We start from the raw sequence: 9,584 nt of genomic DNA, 5'->3' as shown, positions 1-9,584 counted from the left end.
AAAGTGAACAAGAAAACGATGAAGAAGAGAATGATGAAGATGGAAAATCTGGAACGGAAACGGAAAAAGATAACGAAAGTGCACAGGACATACAAGACACTGAAATGACTGAAGACACAACGGAAAACAATAAACGGAACAAACCACACAGAAAGCATTACTATGGGGGAAGAAACCTCTCTCAACAGCACTGCGGGGGGGGGGGGGGGGACCAGTGCCCCCATCTAAATAATATATAAAATAAATAATAAATAACTTTTGAAAACAAATTTAGGGAAAAATATATAACCATTACTGGAGAGAAAAATGGAGGGAAAAAACTTCCAAGTTTTGTCAATAAATATAAATGGAATAAATGAGAAAGGAAAATCCCCAGGTGGAGATGGACTCACCTCAGATTTCTACATGAAATTCTGTGTTGAGTTGTCGCCAATACTAGAATGGTTATACAACAATATACTGCTCAGAAATGAAACAATGACAGAAACTATGAGGGAAGGGATTATTATCTTAATATATAAAGGGAAAGGGGATAGGGAAGACTTAAAAAATTGGAGGCCGATCTCCCTCCTAAATATGGATTATAAAATATTAAGTAAGGTATTAACAGAAAGGATAAAGAAGGGTATGGGGAAAATTATAAATAACAACCAGACGTGTGGACCCAAAGGTAGAAATATACAAAATAATATACTGAGTATAAAAACAATTATAGACTATATAAATGAAAGTGGACAAAAAGCTGCCATGGTACTTTTTGATCAAGAAAAATCTTTAGACAGATTAGAACATAACTACATACAAAAAGTGCTAGAAAAATTTGGATTCGGGAGCAGCTTCCGGAAATAGACTAAAATCCTGTATAACAAAATAAACTCAAGGATACAGGTAAATGGAACAAAGACAGATAAATCTGACGTTAAACGATCAGTGAGGCAAGGTTGCCCACTGTCAATGCTATTATACGTAATAGCAATCGAAATACTAAGTATAAGCATAAAACTGAACAAAGACATAGTAGGTATAAAAGTTCCAAATATAAGAGAAGAGGTAAAAATGCTACAGCATGCTGATGATTGCACTAACTTTAAAGGGGATCCAAGTTCATTTAAACACCTAATCAAGGAATTTGAAAAATTTGGAAAAGCGTCAGGATTCCAAATCAACCACGAAAAAACAGAAATTTTAAAAATTGGAAACTGGCGGGGAAACCACTCAGGATTACCCCCACACCTGATCAGAGAAAGAGTTAAAGCACTAGGTATCTTTTTTAGTATAGATGAGGAAAAGGAAAACTATAAAAAGATGAAACAGGAAATTGAAAAAAATGTGAATATCTGGGCACTAACGCCGTTATGCCTCATGGAACGAGCCCAAGTGGCAAAAGCATATATGTACTCCAATATCAATTACATCTTAAAATATATGGACATTAGCAATGTTACACTAAACAAAATAGATTAAAAAAATTATAGAATATATATGGGATTTCAAGATGCACTATATAAATAAAGAAACTCTCTATAGGGCCAGGGAAAGGGGGGGGGGCTAGCTTTACCTAGCCCCATACTACTTAAAACAGCTAATATTTTAAACAGATTTAAAAGGCTACAAGCAAAACCCGAGTCACCATGGGAGGGGATTTACATCTATTGGTATGGTTTCACATTAAGAAATAGAACAGATATATATAAGAATAACAAACTGACAAAGAAATTAGAAATACCAAGAAAATTCAGAAACATCAAAGAACTTTTGCTAAAATACAGAGATAGGAAAGACTTATGGGAAATGAAAAAAAAAACTAACATACAACTGGATAAAGGAAGATATCACGGGAAAAATAAAAAGTAAAGTAGAAAATAATAACATACATGTAAACTGGAAAAGAGCATGGGGGCACTGGACAAAACTAGGCTCCCTGAAAATCCAGAGCCTCTGCTTCAAATACATGCACGATGCATGGTTGACAGGAGAGGCTGCAGTGAGACGGCATATGGTAAGAGTACCGCCAAAATGTCCACTGTGTAAAAACGGGCCTTTTAGTAAACTTCATACAATGACACAATGTACAAAATCCAAGGAAAATAGGATAAAGACAATAGTCGAAATATGTAAAAACGACGTCTACAAAAAACAGAATATACTATATTTAGATGGAAATTTTAAGAAAAAGACGCTATATAAAATCACTGAATATATTATAACAACAATGAGGGCCCGTGGCCAAGTAATAGTCATTGGTAAATAAAAATAAAAAGCAAGAAAGGCTGGAGGCAATGAGACTATTGTCTAGATAGTAACCCAAAGGTACATCGTACCTCCACTCTATATCTTAACCATGAAAGCTCTACACTATATACATATCCAAAAATGAAAGGGACCACCCATGAGGAAAGTACGGAACAAAGACGCATTGGGGTACGTCACTTGGCGCTACGCGAAGTGAACAGACCCAAGGAAGAGTCTGGAAAACACCCTCATGGGTGAAACTATCAAAACTATACTCTTACTCTATCCTTATATACTAACCCTAGTACAGCTCCCTGACGGTACAGCATACCTCTTTGAGGGACTAAAAGAACTTTTGGAAAATTTGGCAAATAAATAATAACCAATAAATAAAGGCAGCCAAATCCGAGCTGGGTGAAGTATAAAAAATAAAGAAAATATGAAGCCCACTCGAATAAAGCTGACCCTATCAAGTAAATAGATGCGAAGAACGACACGTTTATAGCAGACACCAACACATTATGAATTTTTTTTTAGTAAACATGTTACCGCACCGTTACTTCGCCAAAATTAAAAAAGAAATGGAATATGTGTGTGTTTTGGATTTTTAACGTAGCTTTAACAATTTTTCAGTCATATCGCTACGATGTCTGCAGTGTGGCAGTTTATAGTGATGTCTAGCACTGGGGCATCATGCCGCAGACATGTAGCATGATGTCCCACCCAGTCACATTATCCTGACACCAGGCCGACCAGTCCTAACACTAACCTCTTAATGCTGAGCGCCAAGCGAGGCAGCTGTTAGTACCGTTTTTGTAAGTCTTTGGTATGACTCGGCCGGGGATCGAACCCACGACCTCCCGCATCCGAGGCGGACGCTCTAACCACTAGGCCACCGGAGCGGTTAGAAATGGAATAAATGATTAAATAAAATAAGCAAAACTTTCAATTGGATCCAAGGATCACAGGACAACAGGGAAAAAATTTGATATAGAAGGCTACCCCCACATGAAAACAAATTATAGCATACAACACATATAGCATACACATAAATAGCACACATGGGATGTAGGAGACCTCTAGCCAAGGTCAAAGAAACGCACTAGGAACGGAATTCCGAGCAAGGTGATAAAAACCTAGTCGGATGAACAATCCTATAGAAAACATTAGGGCCTTTTAAAAAATACCGCGTCAAAAATTCAACAAAATTTTTGATCGAAATTCTGTTATATAAACTTACAAACAAACAACATATCAGGGGGATAACAAACACACATAAAATAATTTTTCTTTTGTTAAGGGGGGATCTGTCTGGTCGCTCCCTCTCTGCTGCTATGAATTAAATCATCGCGTTATCAATAATGGCAAATATCGGAGAAGCACATACCACTAGATTAGCTCTAGAGCGACTAGAATCAATCAGACAATTTATTCCCGTAAGAGACTCTGTAAGACAAAAACTTCAAGAACGTCAGCAAGCACAAGTTGAATTTGCTACGGGTACAGAACAGTTATTTAAACCCGTAACAACAGCTACTGAAAAAGCTGCAGCGACTACTGAAAGAGCTCTATGGGGAGATATTAAGGATGAGGAGGAGAGGAAAAAGCTGGGTATTATTCCAGTATTAAAACAAACCGCTGAGCAGACTGAAAAAATAACAGCAAGAACTAAAAAAACAAAAAAGATTTTACGAGATCTTCCAACTGACATAGCTGCATCTCAATCTCCGTTCGTCGGCGAGGAAATACTTAGAGGCATCAGCGAAATTCGTACTAAAGTTGCTAGTGTGGAAGAAAAACTTACGCCTAAACCCAAACCAGCAAAGGAAAAAGTTGAACTGAGTGAAAAATTTCACAAGGGTACTATTGATTACCTTAAACAAACAAGCGAAGAGGATTTACCCGCTGTAGTATTATCGTATTTAGGTTATAAACCGCGACTTTTAAAACCAGACCATGCCACCATAGACGACAAAAGACTTATAAAATGGATATATCGCGTGTATTACGACAAGACGCAAGCCAGGGATGATGATCCAAAATATGCGAATTTGAAAAGGGAGGTGACACGACTTAATGAGCTCGCATCACAACTCCACCGCCTCCCTATTCGCCGCCTAAGCAAGAGTCTTCGCCACCGCAACAACAACGACAACAACCTCAGCCCGAGAAATTACCACTACAACCTAAAGAGATGTTTCACAAAGGATCTTTTGAATTTATTACCTCAAGAACATATCCAGAATTAGTCATTATTGCTGCGGGTGGTTATAGTAAATTCAGGGAGGATTGGCTAAAACCTGAATATGTTGAAAGAGTAACACGTGAGGATTGGCCTGCTGTAATATATTTTACCTCTAGTGAGTCGAGAATTAACCCAAACGATCCTAATTACATATCATTTATGCAAGATGTCAGAGCAAAGCAGCAATCATCTCAAAAAAGGGCACCTGTTGCTACTGGCAGTGGTTTGGGAAGTGGTTTTATTGCTTGTCCTAACAATATCCTCGATGACGTGCAACGGTTAGAAGTTCTCATAGGATGAAAGCGAGCTGGAAATAACTCACCGGAAATAATTAATGAAGCAGCTGACATCTGTCAACGATTATTTCAAGGCGGTATCATGGATACTAGTATCTACCGAGAACTTATTGATGAGCTCGTTGATGACTATCATAGTGACTAGTTGTTAGATAAATGAATAATTAAATAAAAATGATCATACACACTTCTCATCGTGGACCCGTACCGTCTACGTGGTAAACTCGCGATTACCAACCTATAAAGCAGCTTACGGAGACGGACTCGGTGATGTTGTTCAGGGTTTATTCATAAGGATAGCTCCCAAAGCAGTACCAATCGCAAAACAATTATCAATGAAAGCTATTGACGTTGTTCGTGATAAAGCTCCTGGCGCTATTGGTAACGTTGCCAGTAAAGCGTTTTTGGCAATCAAGGACAGACTACCACGATTAATACGCAGACCACCACCACCAGTAAAATTACCAAGCACTGAGGTGATGCCCGCGAATGTCAGCAAAGTAATAAATCAAGCCGCAAATCAAAAACTAGCAGCGCTGATAAATCAAGGGGCTGAACAAATAAATACGAGTCTGATATCAGGAAGTGGTCCTCGTTTTAGAAGATAACAAATTATAATAAAATGTTTAAAAGTCTATCTGACCCAGCGTTTGACATAGATGCACCAGTACTCAAGGATGAATCCGTGCGTGATTATCAGTATTATTCTTATGAGGCAGTATCGCCAAATCAACGGGGAAGAATTGAATTACGAGTTCAGGATACAAGTAGGTATTTCTTACCCGCTGAAGCATTTATTGAAGTTGTAGGTAAACTTGTAACAAACACTGACGATGATGCAGCATACGGAGCTAATGTTAGAGTTGGATTTGTTAATAATGGGATCATGGCGTTATTTAAAAGTGCCACCTATATGATTGATGGAAAAGAAATTGAGACAATCCAGGATAATGTTGACGTTGCTACAACAATTATAGGCCTAGCAAGATATTCAGATGATTATACTAAATCAGCTGGCCCACCTATGATGTTCGCTAACGATAATTCTAACCATCCTGATGGGAGGCCTAGTATTGTAAGACGGCCAAAAAAACACTCTGCTGCTGCTGATGACGCAAATGTAGAGCCGATAATTATTAGTGCTAATCCAGAATACAACTTAAGTTTTGCTACACGTCAATTACTGCTAAAAGGTGCTAGTAAACAATTTTCGTGCGCAATTCCACTATCCCACATCTTTGGATTTTGCAGAAATGTCAGAAAGGTCATTTTTGGAGCCAAACACACAGTTGTTCTTCATCGAAAGGAAGATAATGATGCTATCTGGCGAGAAGCCCGCTCTGCTGCTGGTAAAGTAGTATTATCTAAGCTAGCGTTATGGATGCCGGTAATGTCACCATCAATCGCTGAAGAACAGCGTCTACTTTCTTTTATGGATCAAGGCAGTGAATCAATATTATCGTGGTTAACGGTAACCACCGATATTAATCAAAATCCTGTCAACGGTTTATTCACTTGGCATATATCATCACAGCAAGGCGTTTCTGCACCGAGACATATCTTTTGTTGCTCTTCAACTGGTTGAACGATTAAACAATCAAGAAAGAAATCCAATGGTATTTGACAAACTTAACGTCGAAGAAGTATCTTTAAGAATAAACGGGCATCAAAAACCATCTGAGGATATAACGTTAAATTTTGACGAAAATCAAGTAGCACGTGCATATCATCGCTTGATGACATTTATGGGACGCGATCAAAACATAGACACTGGTTTACAAATATCACAACTGGATTTTATACCGTGGTATCCAATTTATTACTTTTCGCTGAAACATCTTGATTTAGTTAACCAATCTGTCGTTAATATACACTTCAGAGCTATCGTGCGTTCAGCTGATAATTACAGAGCAATTGCTGTTATACTCAGTGACAAATCAATGATACTTGAAGGTGTTGGTGGGCGAATGAGAGTTATTGATGCCCCAGTGGAAACCATGGAAACAATTAGATCAATTGCGTTTATTATAAAACTGTCATACAATCACGTTAATGTCACCCTGACTCCTGGTCAGGAGAAGAAATTACAAAACGCAAGTGCAACCGGGGCGACGATAACACTAGCGCGGGATCAAATTGCTAGTGGTGGTCCAAACAAGTTATCGTTGACTAAAACCCAACTAAAACATTTCACTAAAGCGAAGTGGGCAAGCACCGGAGTTCAAATTGATTTCGCTCCAAGAGCTATCAGCAACATGATTAAAACCGGTGGTATATTTCCACTTCTCGCAGCAATACCAGCGTTGATAGCTGCTGATGCTCCAGCTGTCGCAAAAGCAGCCGCGTTAGGTGCTGTTGGAACCGCTGCTCGAATGGCATTAAAGAAAGCAACTGGAAAGGGAATTTTATGCAAGGAGAACTTTAAAAAATAGATCATCACGGACACAGAAAACCAACAAGGCGTCCAAGAAAGTCCAATATGCCTCAGCCGGGTCGTCTAAAATTACCAGTGGAACAATACGGAGCGGGTCTCAGTCTTCCAGGAACTCCGCCCTCATGGTACGGAAAGGGTCTAAGACTTCCAGGAACTCCGCTCTTATGGTATCCCAAAAGCCGTTGACGCCGATGTCAAATTTTGATTTACTCGACGCTGCTAAACAATTAAATATAAAAAATTTCAGAGGTGTTTTTATGCGAGATCAGTTACTGAGACAACCGAATAATCCAGAAACTGGAATTATTAATCTCGATAACAGCGATGGTCCAGGAACTCAATGGGTTGCTTACGCGATACATCCACGTAGAATTGTTTATTTCGATTCGTATGGGTTAGCACCGCCAGTTGAATTTCTAAAATACGTGCAAAGTACTCCCATTCCAGTTTGGTATTCAACGCTACCAACACAAACATTAACCGATCCACCAATATGTGGCCGTGAAGTAATTAATGTACTTGACGCGTTATCAAAATCAACCAAACCGCCTCACAAAGTCGTTCACGAGTATACCGCGGACCGATTTAACATTTTAAACAATCCCTAAAGAATAATGGTTGATATTTACGGAAGATCTCTCATCGAAGCAAAGAAAAACAAAAGCGGCGATGTAGATTTATCAAAGTATGCGACCAATGATGAAATCGACAATCTTTTATCTCTCTCCGGGATAGACCCAGATGAGGTTGTTATTTTTCAGGACCGACATGGCAAGCTAAAAACCAGCAATATCAAATGGAATGACATAGTTCGCAGGGTTCTTGGAACTACCGCGGACAACATCCCTGAATTTACTGACAGCTTAAAAATCAGGGATTCAAGTATATCGTTTACAACCATCAGAGATGAAATCATACAGAGAGTTGCTAATCGCGTGAAAAATACCGGTGACACAATGACAGGTGAACTCAACATGAACGGGAACAAAATAGTGGTTTAAGAGATCCAATATCCAACGAAGATGCCGCGACGAAAAAGTATGTTGACGCGCTATTTACAACCGTCGGAACCATATTCGCTACTCGTTTAAAAAACACCGGTGACACAATGACAGGTGAACTCAACATGAACGGGAACAAAATAGTGGTTTTAAGAGATCCAACATCCAACGAAGATTCCGCAACGAAAAAATATGCTGACGTTAACTACAGCACCGTTGACGATAAATTATCCATGTTGCGGGCCGAGTATGACGTTAACGTAAAGGCGTTTGCAAGATTCGCAGAAATTAAAAAAAAAAACGATGAGGCCATAGATGCATTTTTTGGTACCCGCTCACCCCTGACGCAAAACTTTCTGATATCAAAACTAACATTGACACAATCAAGAAAACACTGGAAGATGTCGTAAGTGGAATTCCTGAGATCGTTAACAAAATTAATTTGATTAAAATTCCACCTGAAGTTACTCCCGGGCATATTACCAACATAGTATACACGGTATCATCTGGATTTGCAACATGGTCAAAACAAAATAATACTATCAAATATACCGCAACAGTCACTGGAGTGTATAGACTGTCTGTGTTCAGTGCTGCAAAATTTGAGATTTTCACAACATATCCCTGGCGACATTCCACTGACAAGTTTTCCGGGGTTGTGATTATCATATTAAATAGCGGAACCGAAAAAAACATTTATACTGGAAGCAGCCGATAAGAAATTAACCGCAACATCTTACTGGTGGTGTTTGGAATTTGTAGCTGAAACACCTCAATTGGTTACTGCGTAAAATAATAAATGGCGTTGACAGCGTCAATGCAGCGTCAACGACAACATTAAATGTCCAGCAATACAGATACGATCAAGTGCGCGAATGGCAATCAGAGTTAAAAAATAACACCAACGAGTATACAACAAAAGTAAAAAAAATATCAGCGACGTGTAATTATCCTGGATGCGTTAGTGTACTCGGTATCCACGTTAGTTGCATCCACTGGAGTAATATTATCAGCGATAACGCCAGTAACAACTGCAATCGCAGTAACAATATGCGTTTCATCATCAGCGGCACTTGCAGGTGTTTTTAATATAATCGCGAAAAAGATATCAACGTGCACGAACACAAAACTACACAACGCTGTCACGCGGCTAAACACAGCAGCAGCAGCATACTCAAAATTATCGTCGCTGATATCATCAAGCCTCAACGACGAAACAATATCAGATTCCGAATTCACGAATATGGCAAAGATATACGAAGACTACAAACAAGTCCGCCATTTGAAAACAACGAAAATTAATAATGACAGAATTACTTCAGCAGATAGCCGCAAATACAACCCCCGTGAAAAACCTCAATGATAACAGTAAGCTC

This window comes from Sinohyriopsis cumingii, chromosome 2, assembly GCF_028554795.1.
Source record: "Sinohyriopsis cumingii isolate HCF-2022 chromosome 2, ASM2855479v2, whole genome shotgun sequence".
Classification (NCBI taxonomy): Eukaryota; Metazoa; Mollusca; class Bivalvia; order Unionida; family Unionidae; genus Sinohyriopsis; species Sinohyriopsis cumingii.
Note: the sequence above shows the minus strand (reverse complement) of the source record.